Raw genomic sequence first — 13,251 nt, 5'->3', positions numbered from 1 at the left:
ACTCTTGCCGCTATCCATCTGTGACAAATCACCCCTGACACTCGTCTTCACCCACTCCACCCTGCCTGCACTCTATTCTTCTTCTCTATTGTGCACTGTCTGTCACCTTCACTGTTAAATCGGTCTCCGTCTCATTCACACATGTCTATTCTGTCAGGCTTCTATTGACTTTCATTCCTCTTCTCTACCGAGGATACCTCCACTTCTCCAGGCTCTCTTCCACGTGCTGCCTGATCTCACTACAGATCACATCATCATAGCCCAAAGAGACTTTTGTCTGCTCTATTTGTTTATACACATGGTGAAAATTGCTCACATACAGACTTACTAAATGTAAAAAAGTCCCCAAACGTGATAGTGTATTTGTCACATACACAGTTAATCAAACTGTTTTATTTATATCCACTTAATTATATTAGATTATTGCGTATAATTAGCATAAAGACATATGAACAAAAAGGAAGATTTGTAGAATACAAAAGATTTATACCCAAACTCATTACAGGCTGAAAAGTAGCAATAGCCTATATAACTTATTTGCACCCTCTTGAGATTACATTATTTTTGGAGGTTGTTTTCTGCAGAGTCAGAGTTTGTTTACTGGTCTGCCTGGGCAGCCAATTCACCGCAGAACATTGCCCAGACAGCTTGGACAGCTTGCCTCTGTTCTGGGTGTTTAGGGAGTCAGAGGTGGGGGGGATGGGGGACTGTGATTGTCAGGGATTGCACAACTGTGAGTGGAGGAATGCGCTGCCCTTGGGACTGAGACATATTTTAGCTGCAGATACAACGAGGACTGAAAGTGGGATGGAAAAAATAATAATAAAATGAAAGAGGAAACCAACCAGTGATTAAACAAAAAGTGCAGTGTTTTTCTTCTGTATAATGCTTGCAGCTGTGTTTTGATTCTGTTGCGTATTTTAGAGTAAAATAAAAATAAAATTTGCCATGGTGGTTATATAAGAATTATACGCATAAGCAGCACTGCATAGCAATGTTTTGTGATAGTCGCAAGACCTTGGCCTGTTTTAAAAACAAGTGGAGGTAGGCGAAAGGGATGTAAAACAGAGGCACATTATTCAACACACACTTTGACCCCAGCTAATCTTGGTCCGTGTGATTGGGGTCATGCAAATATTGCTGAGAATCTAGTGAGTAATGCAATTGGACAGAAGCGTGTGGACTTACTCAAACACAGGACAGTGCACCTTGAACCCTGTTTGACTGTGTATTTAATGATAGGTCACAATTCAAGCTTGTCAGGACACACATAGTGCACATTATGTACTTCAATTTAATAACTTATGTAAGAACAACATAATTTCTTTCCTATTTTTTTTTTTATTACAAATGATTTTCTGCTATGTTTTGATTCTGCTATCCAACACTCCAGGAGGTTGAATACAGTAATAACCTTTAAACACGATGCCTCTATTGTTTACGAAGGTTTAGTCTTAAATATCCCCTAAAGTGCCAAATTCCAGTTCAAAACAATAAATTGAGTTCTACGGCCACACAAACTATTTGTTTTCATATCACACAGAGTTTAGATTACCAGATCGGAATTGCATGTTCTTGAGAGTTCAAGGAAGGACTAACAGGGGGAGAGAGAAAGAATTTCAAGAGAGGGTCTCACTGCTAGACACTAAACATCTGTTTGAGCTCTTAGTACAGGCTGTTGTCTTGTACAACACTGCAGATATTTCTCCAATGTATCTCAACTCTCTGCCTTAATTTTTAAAATGGCTTTAATCAAAGTAGAAAACACTTCACAATAACTCTTGACAAGCACATAACTCAGCGAACAACACTTATAATTAGGACTAACCTTTAAGATGATTATTTTTTCTCAGGAAAGGCATTAAACATTTCCTCTCTCTGCTGTTCAATAACAGTTTAGGTGGGAGTCCTTGGATGAATGCACAACAAATCTTTCACAAATGATTCAGCCATTAACTATTTAAAACTATTAAGCAACAGTTCTGTGCAAAAGCCCTCAGCCAATGATCAATGCTAAGTGAACCACCTAGTATTGACCTATGAATGATTCAACCATAAAAAAGGAACCTAACTCAAAAGATGAACCACACCTGGTTTTCTACACATAACAGATATCAGAAAAATTAGAGACTAATTAAATTTGTTTCTTTAGACACTTTTGTTACTAGCAGTCTGTCACAATCAAATCATTTTGTAATTAGTTCCTCTCTTCTTAAGGTGGCTGTCAAGAAGCCATTCCTAAGGAAAGGGAACAAGAAGAAAAGATCAGTGGCAACAGGAGTGACGAATCCACATTTGAAGTTTTTCTCAGTTGAAATCATCATCATCAGTGTGTGTAGAGGAGATCAGGGCAGGGGTAAAACAGGGAGTGTCTAGAGTATCAGCAAAACATGGTAGAGTGTTTGTCATGGTTTGGGTCTGCAGTTCAGCAGCAGTGGTGTGAGGGATCTGATGGGAACTGATGAAATCCTGAATACAAAAATATAGAGTCAAACCTCAAACACACTTCCAGCGCAGTCAAAGGATACCTAAATTTAAAAAACACATATGGGAACTCTACTGACGTCACTCATTAGAATAGTACAAACTTTGTTTTTGCCTTATATACTGTACTTATATATACTTATATACTGTATTTCCACATATCCTTACAGATGTTTCAATAAATCGCTGAACCTATTTCCATTTTCCTGGCAAAATATAAAGAAACGAATGGGTTATTCAAGACCTTTGCACAGTGTTGTATAACTAATGCTTGAATCTGTCCAGGGAAATGGTGGTCAGTTTTGCAAGGAAGTGGTATGGGAGCCGTGGGGCCATGAACGCAGATGGGCCAAAATAAAATAAATTAATCACAGTCATGATAATATAAACACATTTCCTTTTTATGCGTAGAAAAAATAAATAACCGTTTCATGTTTAACAGTAATCCAAAATGAGACATTAAAGACATTAACCCCACTTTGATACAACTCACAAATAAGTCCATGTTGGACAACGGAGCTAGTTTGCTGTTCTTCAATTTAAAATAAAAGAAAGGGCTATAAAGAAATGAAACTAGAAAGTAACAGAAATGGTTAAAGTAACTAGAAGTAGCTGGTTGCTAGCTAAAGCATAGTCACCCTTTGTGTGCGTGTGTTTTTTGTTGTTTCGAATATCTCTTTAATGTATTCAGCATGTTATACGTCAACTATTTTTTTTAGTTTAAATATACACACGTATGGAAGAGTATTATGATGGTTCATTTCAAATAAATTCACTGTTGGTCTCGGCTTACTAGTCACCATTAGCTACGCCTTAATAGTGTGGCGGTGAGCAGCGTATCATAAACAGTCTGCGTTTGTTGTAATTGTGTATATTTACCGCTGGGCGAGAGTGTCTCTCTGTGAAGAGCATGCCGCCATTACTGGGAAGCTGGGGAAAAAAATAGACTTAAACACAACGTCACACATTTATCCTGCAAGGGGCTTAACATCAGAAAGGGAAAAAACACACACACACACAAGGCTTTCGTACGAACTGTTGTACTCTTCCAACAGCGGCGCTTTTTCTGTAAATGAAGGCTGATCCTTGCGGTCGCGTTTCCTGTGGACTCTTTTTTTTATAAATTTTTGACACAACAAAGGAAATAATAATTGGTCAAAACAACGTGGTGGAAAACACACCGAAACAGCGCTTTCCAACGCCGGCCCCCCTTTTCTCCTCCTCGCAAGACGTTTCCAGCCGTGGTGAAAAAAACTGAAGTTGAGCAGGATTTTTTTCCCCTGCCCTTTTCCTTACTAGAATTTACTTGTATTTTTTTTCCAGACTGGGAGAAAAGACAAACCATCTATGTATCTCGTGTCTGAAAACTTCAGACTGATGTAAGTGAACACCCTATGTGGGAAGCAATGGACAGACAGCCTGTTTACTGAAAAGGCGGAAAATAATCGATGTGAGAGCTTGTAGGGAGTGTTTTTGTCTGGTTTTTAAAGTATTTCCCCGGCTGCGGGTCGCAGAGGAGCACGGAGAGGAAGAAAGGAGCGGACAAGAGCAGGACAGAAACGGGAATGATATGGTAGGTAGACTGTAGCTTTTCGGCCACGATTGTGTGTGTGAGTCAGTGTGAATAAGCAGTTTTTAGACCTAACTAGTATTGGCAAAAGGCATTTTAAGGCGTTCACCTGATTTTACTTCTCCTAACATTGCAGCTTGGGTTGCAGTGAAGTGCTGCGAGTAACAAGAAACTGGGAGTTAACCCCAGTCCCCCTCCCCTCCACGGGGGCTGGCTTGATTTGAAGCCCGTTAATAGTAATCATAATGACTGCGTGATGATACGAGTGTGTATTAAAATAAAAGGCGTTCTTATGCAGGTTAGGGTTTAACGTGTGCTTGTTTAAATGGGACGTTTATATAGGAGAAAGGGACTGAGGGGGGTGGGGGTCTTAAAAATGGATCCTGTCCAAACCTTACAATTGTTTGGACAACAACACCTGGAATGCATTGGTCTGTCAGACCTGGAGAAACTCCAGGCTATGTCTGAACGTAAGGGGCAAACAGGACTTGAAATCGGGTTAGAGCAGATAGGATGTTTGGGAGAGGCTGAAGATTGTTAAACAGTTGTGTCACAGCATGTTTGCATGTTCAGTTTATTTCTTACTATGCTCTGCTTTAAAAAATAGACTTTTAATGTTTTAAAAAGCTTTGTTTATTGTAATTTCGTACATTTAAGTCGTGTTTAAGGTCTTAATATACCACGTTTTCTTCATGAAAATATATTTTAACCTTTATTGAATGTATCATTAACTTTGTAAATGCCAAAGCTGCACAGGGCTGGCTACTTGATATAGCTGGCTAATGCCTGAGGGTACCTGTACTAACTTCCTCATTTCCTTTACCCAACCTGTAACACAAAAGGCTGTGTTCTTCCTAGAAAATATTTAAAACCTTTCAAGTTATTTCTCAGGTGAGGATATTTATGTTGGCTCACTGAATGTGGAATGTCCACTCCTTTGTCCTTTAAGTTCTAGGCTGGTTAGGGTGACCTAATGGAGACAGTTAACATTATTAATCTATTTTTATGCCAGGACTAGTCACCAGTGTGTCACAGCCTAATCCTGCAGCAAAGTGGTCACTGCCCTGGAAGCCACCCCCTTTTCTTTCTTTCTTTCTTTCTTTCTGTTTTTTTTTTTTTTTGGGGGGGGGGGAGTCCTTCCACTGGACTTTAGTGCTTTTAATTCAAAGAGTGATCCTTCTATATTAAAGACTGACAATGGCTGATTTTAAAGCATGAGATCTCTGTGTAGCTTTATGACGTTGCCTTAAAACAGAGTATCCATTGGTTTGGTCTGTGCTGCTGTGTCATTGCCAGTTAAAGGAGACATTTTAAAACAGGAACCTTGATAATGGGTATGTGCCTTTGGTATCGTGCATCCTTTTCAAGCAAGTAGGTTGAAGCACACATTTACTGGCTGTGCTTGAATATGTGCTTTTTGATGAGTTTTCCTCCCTTTGATCTTAATCAGCCTTGTCAGGAAGACCATACTAAGGAGGAAATGCACACAGACTCGTATGCAAAGTTTTCTTGGTAAGACGGTCTCTTTGCGCTCAGGTAAATGCATTAGCAGCTGTCAGCACTTCTGTTCTGTGCTTGATTGGGCCCTTTGCAGTGCAGTCACACCTCTCCAGGAAGCATCTTCTTCCCCTAATAGCTGTGCCATTTGCCCAGGCAGCAGGCTAGCTACCAGCATACCCACTCACCCCTGTCAGTCTGTCTCTGGGATCATGTTGTGAGTCCTGGGCTTGAACATGTTCCCGAGATTAGAGGAGAACAGGCTTTGTTTGTCAGCATGTAGGCCAGAGATGAGAATGCATCCTTTGATGAGGACACTGTTCTGTCCCATATTATGTGAACAGATAAATCCAGGGTTTTTCATGCTTTGTAATAGAAGCAGCATAGGAACACTTACTCCTTACAGCAAATCTAAGATGTCAGCTCACTTGTTTTCTCAACAGTGGACCGGGGGGGGAAAAAACGAGGAAAGGTAATTAGAAATTACCTGAGCCCTGTAGTGTGAAACATTACTTAATTCACTAAGCTAAGTAGTGATTAGTTTATTTCAATAGGGCGAAAGTGTCTCGGGCTTGTAGCACAGCACGGGCCGCTTTGCAGTGTCGACCCAGACTCTTAGATTTCTACTGTGCTGGCTGAATTAAATGGTGGACTTGCACCTGCTCCAGTTTTACTGCTTGCATACCTGTCAGAGTGAAGTTACTCCACCTGCCAAGCATGGAAAAATTTTTCCTACTCATCAGAAAACGCGTCATTCGCTAAATCTCTTTCCTCTTGTATTACAAGAGAGGGTTGCTTGCGAGTCACTGTAAGTCTGTGTTTGATGGAGAAAGGAGCTAATTATAGCGGGCAGCTTTGGAGTTTGGTAGACCAGATTACAGTCACTCTCCTCTCAATGACTGCCTTGTTCTAGTGGCTGATTATTAGGCAGAGAGAAGTGCATTCTGGGATGATTGTATCTGAATTTCCATTAGAAAGTGTGCCTGCCTCAGTTGAACTGAGGTTCTCTTCTCTCCCCTCTGTTTCGGCTCTCTTGCTCATTACAGATTTGCAGATGGGCACAGGCTGATATAAAGGCCTCTGTACTGTGACCCTGTTCTGTTCCAGAGCCAGTTTAGCTCTGTACCCTGATTGACCAATTTATGTACGAGGGAAATGACCCTGTTTTGAGGGAACAAAAAGATTAGAAAGTATTACTAATATTTCTATTCACTGGCCCTTTTCAACAAATTAGTGATCTGAGAATTTTAAGTTCAACACAAATAGAATAGAATAATCCTTTAATTGTCCCACAAGGGGAAATTTGGTTCAACAGCAGCCAGAAAGACACAAACAAACAGTATACAGGACACAGAACAGAAACGTACACAATTTTTATTGCATATTTACATTAAGGACAATAGTTACTATAAACAGAGTACTGTACAGTTATTAAATTAAATAAAAATAACTACAGATAAGAGGCAAACCAGGTTGTAGTGCGAATCGGTTGATTAACTTATTGCAGTTACAGCGCAGATGTAAACATCTATGTTTGTTGGCAGCAGTTCTGATTGTACAGTCTGACAGCTGCAGGGAGGGTTAGGGTTAAATCCAGCATTGTTGGACATTTCTAGATAAAAATAAGGGCTATGGTTATGAACAGTGGTTTGAATGGAGGCTGTACGGTTCTATTGAGGTACTTTAATATTTAAAAAATATTAATACAGTGCTGACAATGTTTGAAATTACTGAGACCATCAAGGACCACAGAGGAATGGTGACCTCTGGACACGAACGGCCGTGTTTTCTCTTTTGCAAATGCGATTAAACAACAGAAGGACAAGAGCTGTGGAGCCTGAACATGAAGGGAGATCTTTAGGAACGAGGAAAAGTGAGAGTGTGATGCCACAAAGTGGGTTTTCAGTTTTTTGTTGGGGGGCCGCTACAAGGATGTTTGAGTAAAGCAAAGTGTGAACAAACTGCTGCCAGTTTCTGCTTCAGGCTGTGTTCCTGGTATGTGCCCTTTCAGCTTTGTGCTCAGGGATCAACCAATCAATGGCAGCCATAAGTAACCCTGCTGCTTGGCTATTGGACACAGCTGAATTCCATGACTCAGCATGGCCGTAGATAAGATGTTATGATTGAGGCTCTGCCAATAAAACGAGGCCACTGCCCGGAGTTCAATAGGTTGGACTTCTGCTTCTATGATTGCACGCACAAAGTTTGCACCACACACTGCCAACATGGTTCTTATCCTTAAAGTTCTCTGAGGTTTGTGGACTGTGCAGGGTGCTAGCTTAAAATGAGAGATTTGTCATGCATAAATACACGCTCCATTGGATTATCATGTTAAGGGTATAATGGCCTCTGATGGTTTTTGGATGAGTCAGTGTTTATACGGTCTGTTGAAAGCCTGTAGACATTTGAAACCTCTCTCACTCAAAAAAAAAAAAAAAGCAACAAAAAGACTGCTCTGAAATCCACCTACATAAGTATTAAAGGATAACTCTGAGCATGTTTGCAATCTGTGGATGCATACACGCTCACAATCATTTCCCACACTAAAGCAACACTCGGTTTTCATTTTTGTCTTAACCTGTTGTGCTGACCTAGCCCTAATCTCATTCGCAAGTCCTAATGCGTTATAGCCAAAATTGGGCTGGAGTGAGCAGGAGAAGTCTGTGTTTGTCATTGTTTGACTTTTTTTTTCTCTTCTGGAGCTTCTCCCCCCGGTGGTGGTCCTGAATTTCCTGAAGGAAGTCCACTCACGATGCCTGGTCATGTGTTTATGCAAGGGGGATGGGGATGGAAGGCCAAAAGGAGTGGATAGGGTGGAGAAGAGGAGAGCTAAGGGTCAAAGGTGAGGGTAGGAGTTAGAAAGTGGCAACAATGGAGCCAGTTTCGTTCTTCTTTTAAGGAAGAATGGTGGCAAAATGGGAAGAAAGATTGGCTGTTTGTTAGAAAAAATCCTGTATGGTAGTAGAAAAAAAATCAAATCCTGACCAATCAGCTGTCATGACTATTCTGGAGAGATGTAGACAAGTCTTAACACAGACCCTCCTTTTGAACTAGTACTACCGAAAAGCCAAATTAGAATTGAGCCTCATTCAGTAGTACTTAAAACGTCAGTGCTCCAAGCACAAAGACAGTAGCATGTGTACATGTATTATAAAAAAAAATCTACCAACTTAAATATTTAATCCATATATTCAGTATAAAATAATTTTAGTGAAAGATTGTCTGTCTTTTTTAAGTTAAACAAAGTCATTTTGATTAATTGGAGCTGTTTTGCAGACTTGGCTCACTCCAGTTGTTCTTATTGTTTCAATGTGAGTCTGACGTCATCATGTTAGTGGTCGTGTTAAAGCAGGCTGGACGAGAGCAACTGCAGATTGTACCAAATATGATCATGAAAAGCGACGACCAGCCAGCACCTGCTTGTCAGGTTTAGTCTACACTGGACAGTCCCAAGAGGGAGTGTCTGAAACGTTCTTGAAATTTGAAATGAAATTATTTTTTTTTTAGGTTGTGGTAACCTCATTTGATGAAAGAGATAAAAGAAAAATCCGTATAAGTGGGTGTGTGGTGCGGTGGTTAACACATTCTCCTAACATGTGAAAGGTCCCCGGTTCAGTGCTGGGAGGAGACACAAATCCCTGGGAGAGATGCTTCAGGAAGGGCATCCAGCCAAAGCAAACATGTCAATCCATCCGCTGTGGTGACTCCTCGCAAATAAAGGAGCAGCTAAAGGAAGCTACTTAAACTATAATCACAAGATCTAAACTGTACTTTCACTATTAAGTATATCATCAAGAGGCGTTATCTTTTTTGCTTAAGAGTTTTAAAACTTTCTGCTTGTACTTGCTGTCCTAAGTCGTGGCATGTGCTGTGGGTGTTATATGTTTTTAAGTGAAGCAATAGTTTTGTGTATTCTGATACAACTTGTTGCATGTCCATCTTTTGTGAAAGTAGAGAGCGTTAGAGGGCTGGATTTTTCGAACATTTAATTTTAACGGCATGTTTCTCTCTGCAGTCTTATTGTTTAGCGGTGGAGCCCTCGGAGCATCACCAATTGGATTAAATTCACTGGGAAAGGAGGGGGGAAAAGGTTTGTGTAACAGCAACTTGTGTATTTCAAAGAAACTTTGAGGTTGGGCTGTTATCTGTGAAGACTGGCTGGAAGCTCTTTCTGTCAGCCATAATATTGCAACTCAAAACACAAAGCAATAACTAGAATCCACACCTCAGCTGTTTGCTTTTCATTTCATTTTAACTCATTATTAGCAATAATTAGATTGGGTGGTTAGTTGAAATTGGTGGTGCAGAAATTATTTTAGTGTTTGGCAGTGTACAAACAGGAGACCTTGCAGAGGTAGGAAATGAGATGGTGAAGCTGTAATTGGGTTTAGATTTGTGTGTGGTCAACCCCCCCCCCCCCCCAAAACAAAAAAAACAAAAAAAACAAACCACCTGCCTTAGGTTTGTTAGTTCTCTTAGACAATGATGTTTAGTTTGCATTATCCCGACTTGATGTTTGTTTATTGTGACGTCTCTTACAAGCTGCTTCTGCCTGGAGGTCTGACATCTTTATTGGAGGTGTCGGCATACACCTGCGATGCTCAGACAAAGGAGAGGTGGAGAGTGGGAGGCTGAGAAGTGTTCTGTTTCGGAAATATTCTAATTAAGGTTGGCAGCTTTTATCACAGACTGATAAGCATTGGAGAAAAAGGAGAGGGACAGGAGTTGAGAGGAGAGTGAGGGGGGGGAAAGGGCTTGCAGACCCAGACAACCAGAGGCCTCAAAAAGAGGTCCACTGGAAGTTTTTCATTTATGAGTTGTGTAGATTGCTTACGTTGCTCCTTTGCTTCCTCTTTTCTCTCCTGTATTTATTTATTTATTTTTTAGTTTTCACAAAATGTTTTTGTTTATTTCTGTGCCCATGGCGCCCTCCATCACTGGATTTTCTTGCCCTTGGAGAGCAGCGCAGTGGTCGTCTGAGCCGCGGTTAAGGACACAGGAAGGGCACCACCTTGTCACTAGACATTTGCTTCAGATACCACTTCAGGGGGATCTGGCCAGCACTGTGGCGGTCTTTGGCATCTCCACCGTGAATACGTGCTGACGCTGTCTCTCTCCTGCATATACATGGCTGCACAAAAAAACCTTGTATCTGGAGAGGGGACATGTTTTACAATGTTGTGATTAGGTATTCTGAAGTTGTATCTTGCCAAAGGCATTTTAACATGTGCAAATCATTACCTGGCTGTTAGTGGTTAGTATTCGTGTTTGATCTAGCTCGACTCAAAATGTTTCAGAATTGGTTGTTTTGAGTAATAAGGGCAATGAAACTGTGTGGGGGACAGAAACATATACACTACTTTATGTACAGGCAATGAGAGCAACAGCAGCTGACCTTTCCTCACGCTCATAACATAACTGTCAGCATGGTTCTGGCCATTCGGCAGCTATGTGACAACGGACATCATATCCTCTTTAAGGTGAGAAGATAAGGTGGCTTTTCATAGCCATTTGTTATCACAGGCAGTAGGCCCCTGACACCTCCACATCCCTTATCTGGCTTTGTCCCAGTTTTTGGCCCAAGCCTGGGCTCATGCGTGCCCAAGGCTGATGAGTAAGCACCGCTCAGCCCGCGGATGGCTGTGCCTGCCGTTATCGATCGCAGCGGCACCGCCTGTCATCCAGCCACCACTTATCTAATGATGCCCATGCTATTGTCTCACGCTTTGGAAAACTGCCATTAAACAGAAAGTGACGGCTGATGGCGGCGTCAGTGAATATTTATTTTAATAATAGAGGAGACATACCTAAAGTGGGATCCACTGTAGCGTGCTTGTGTCCGTCTGTTCAGGTATTTGACTTCACAGAGTGGAAGGATTTGGGGATTTCAGCCTACACTGATGTCCGTGTGCACAGGCCGCCAATAAAACTAAGAGCGCGTAGTCCGATGTGGATGATACAGTGCGTAGGTCACATGAGATTGTTTGTTTGAAAAGTGAGTTTAAGCAGGAAAGAAGGGAACTGCGAAGGGGAGAAGTTAGAAATGATAGCAAAGATCAAAAAAAGCAACAAGAGAAGCACAGACAGTGGCCCCGGTGGAGAGTTTTGTTCCCACAGCTACAGCATATAGACAAAGCTGTGAATAGGCTCTCTCTAGGTTCAACCCACAGCCATACCACTTTTTTTAAAAGGAACCTAGGCTGGCCGACACTCTGTTATGCTGTCCTCGTCACAGGCTGTGCTTTCTTTCTGCCCACTCCCTTTCTTTCTGTTGTTGGCTGTCTTTGTTGTGACGCTGGTTGGTTGGTCTGCATTAAAGACAGATCATGATTTCCACCAGTCTGCAACACTTTGTGCTGACCTGGTTGTGACTGTCCTACTCTGATTGTTACTGTTGTTAGGCAAACACACATACGCGTGTGCTTAATAAAAACCCCTGTGATGAATCACGTGAAATTCTTTAATTTAGAGGATTTCCGGAAGGGCTACCCTGACGCGCAGTACTCTTTAAAACTTCTAGACATTTTAGATGCATCCGTCAGGCAGTCCCAGCAAAGGAAGTTGATTTATCTGTGCCAAATTTAATCAGAAGGGTGAAACTGTAATCCCAACCATACAGAATTACAGATTTTCAGTATTGACACTTATGTTGGAGGCCTCACAGTATCTGGAGCTCAACACCATGGAGTTACTTTAGGATTACATGATGAGGCTAAAGCTACTGAGACAGGATTAACCACAGAAGAACTTGACGTTTCCCAAGATACTTGGAAAAATTGACCCGGCAACCTTTAAACGCTACATACATGTATACCAAGGAGAAACAGCGCTGTTTAAAAGTAAAGAGTAGTCAAACTCAATACTGATTTGGTGTTGTTTATTTTTGTATTTACTCCTCTTTGTGCTTCTGAAAGCACCCTCACTTAACAGTCATTAATATAGCTACTGTGCCATTTTAGAGGATTGCACATGGATTTTTCTGAGTTGGGGTTTCCTGGTGGTGACATGGGTCATTTCTCGTCTCAGTGCCATAATTTCCCAGGATGCAGTCGAGGCCCCAAGGTCCATAGCTCTTATGTCAGAGTTCATTTCCTGTTGGAGTGCTCCAGCAGCTCCTGATCCACCATTTTCTAACATTTCTGACAAGAACTGGAGTAATCCGTGTCACTTCCCCATCAGTTATTTGAAATTGTGGGTTGTGTTTTTTTTTTTTTTTTAGAATCAGCTGAGGGAGTTGCGGGGAATTTCCCACAAATTACCCAAAAATTTCAAACCATGTTGAAGTCAGTTTACAGTGAATAAACGAAGTGTAGTTGAAGTGAAACTATGCTTGAAACAGCAGTGTGAAATCATTCATCTAGTTTAAGATTAACCTGCTGACGTTAACTTTATGAATCATAGAAGCGAGGGAGTGCAGTGGTTTTAAAAGGAAAACTTCTCCTTTCACTTTTGTGAATCATTACAAACCGAAAACTTAACTCGTGCATCTTCTTTGTTGCTTTACTGACTTGCATGGCCGTTGTGATGATAAAGGTAAAGAAAACACGGGTGCAGAATGTAAACATTTTGCTTTTTCGAAGTTGCTGTTTTTGGTTCGAAGGTTATTCGGAGAGAAATATTGCCTCACCAAAGCGCAGCTTACATCCACCAAGGAGAAGACACTGCAGACCTTTGTGGGAAAATGTTGCTGTGAATTGTTG

General features: G+C 41.2%; 1 protein-coding gene and 1 long non-coding RNA gene across 2 annotated transcripts in view; one reads left to right on the top strand and one right to left on the bottom strand.

The window, feature by feature from the left end:
* Positions 1-455: 455 nt before the first annotated feature.
* Positions 456-3,588, bottom strand: LOC146559746 (uncharacterized). The gene is made up of 3 exons (XR_014888175.1): positions 3,498-3,588; positions 3,364-3,414; positions 456-2,469 (listed from the first exon to the last, which is right to left on the bottom strand). It is a non-coding gene; the product is annotated as an uncharacterized LOC146559746 (long non-coding RNA).
* The window catches only part of arhgap35a (Rho GTPase activating protein 35a), a 62,947-nt gene continuing 53,163 nt past the window's right edge, over positions 3,468-13,251 (top strand). Inside the window, exon 1 of the mRNA XM_085243474.1 lies at positions 3,468-4,057. The gene's annotated coding sequence lies outside the window, so the exon portion shown is untranslated. The remainder of the gene's footprint in view (positions 4,058-13,251) is intronic.

The sequence above is a fragment of the Mchenga conophoros genome, linkage group LG14 (genome assembly GCF_057382185.1).
Source record: "Mchenga conophoros isolate Kocher_MC1m ecotype Shallow Benthic linkage group LG14, M_conophoros_male_GT1.1, whole genome shotgun sequence".
Classification (NCBI taxonomy): Eukaryota; Metazoa; Chordata; class Actinopteri; order Cichliformes; family Cichlidae; genus Mchenga; species Mchenga conophoros.
The sequence above is the reverse complement of the archived record's forward strand: the minus strand, read 5'-3'. Positions and strand labels throughout refer to the sequence as shown.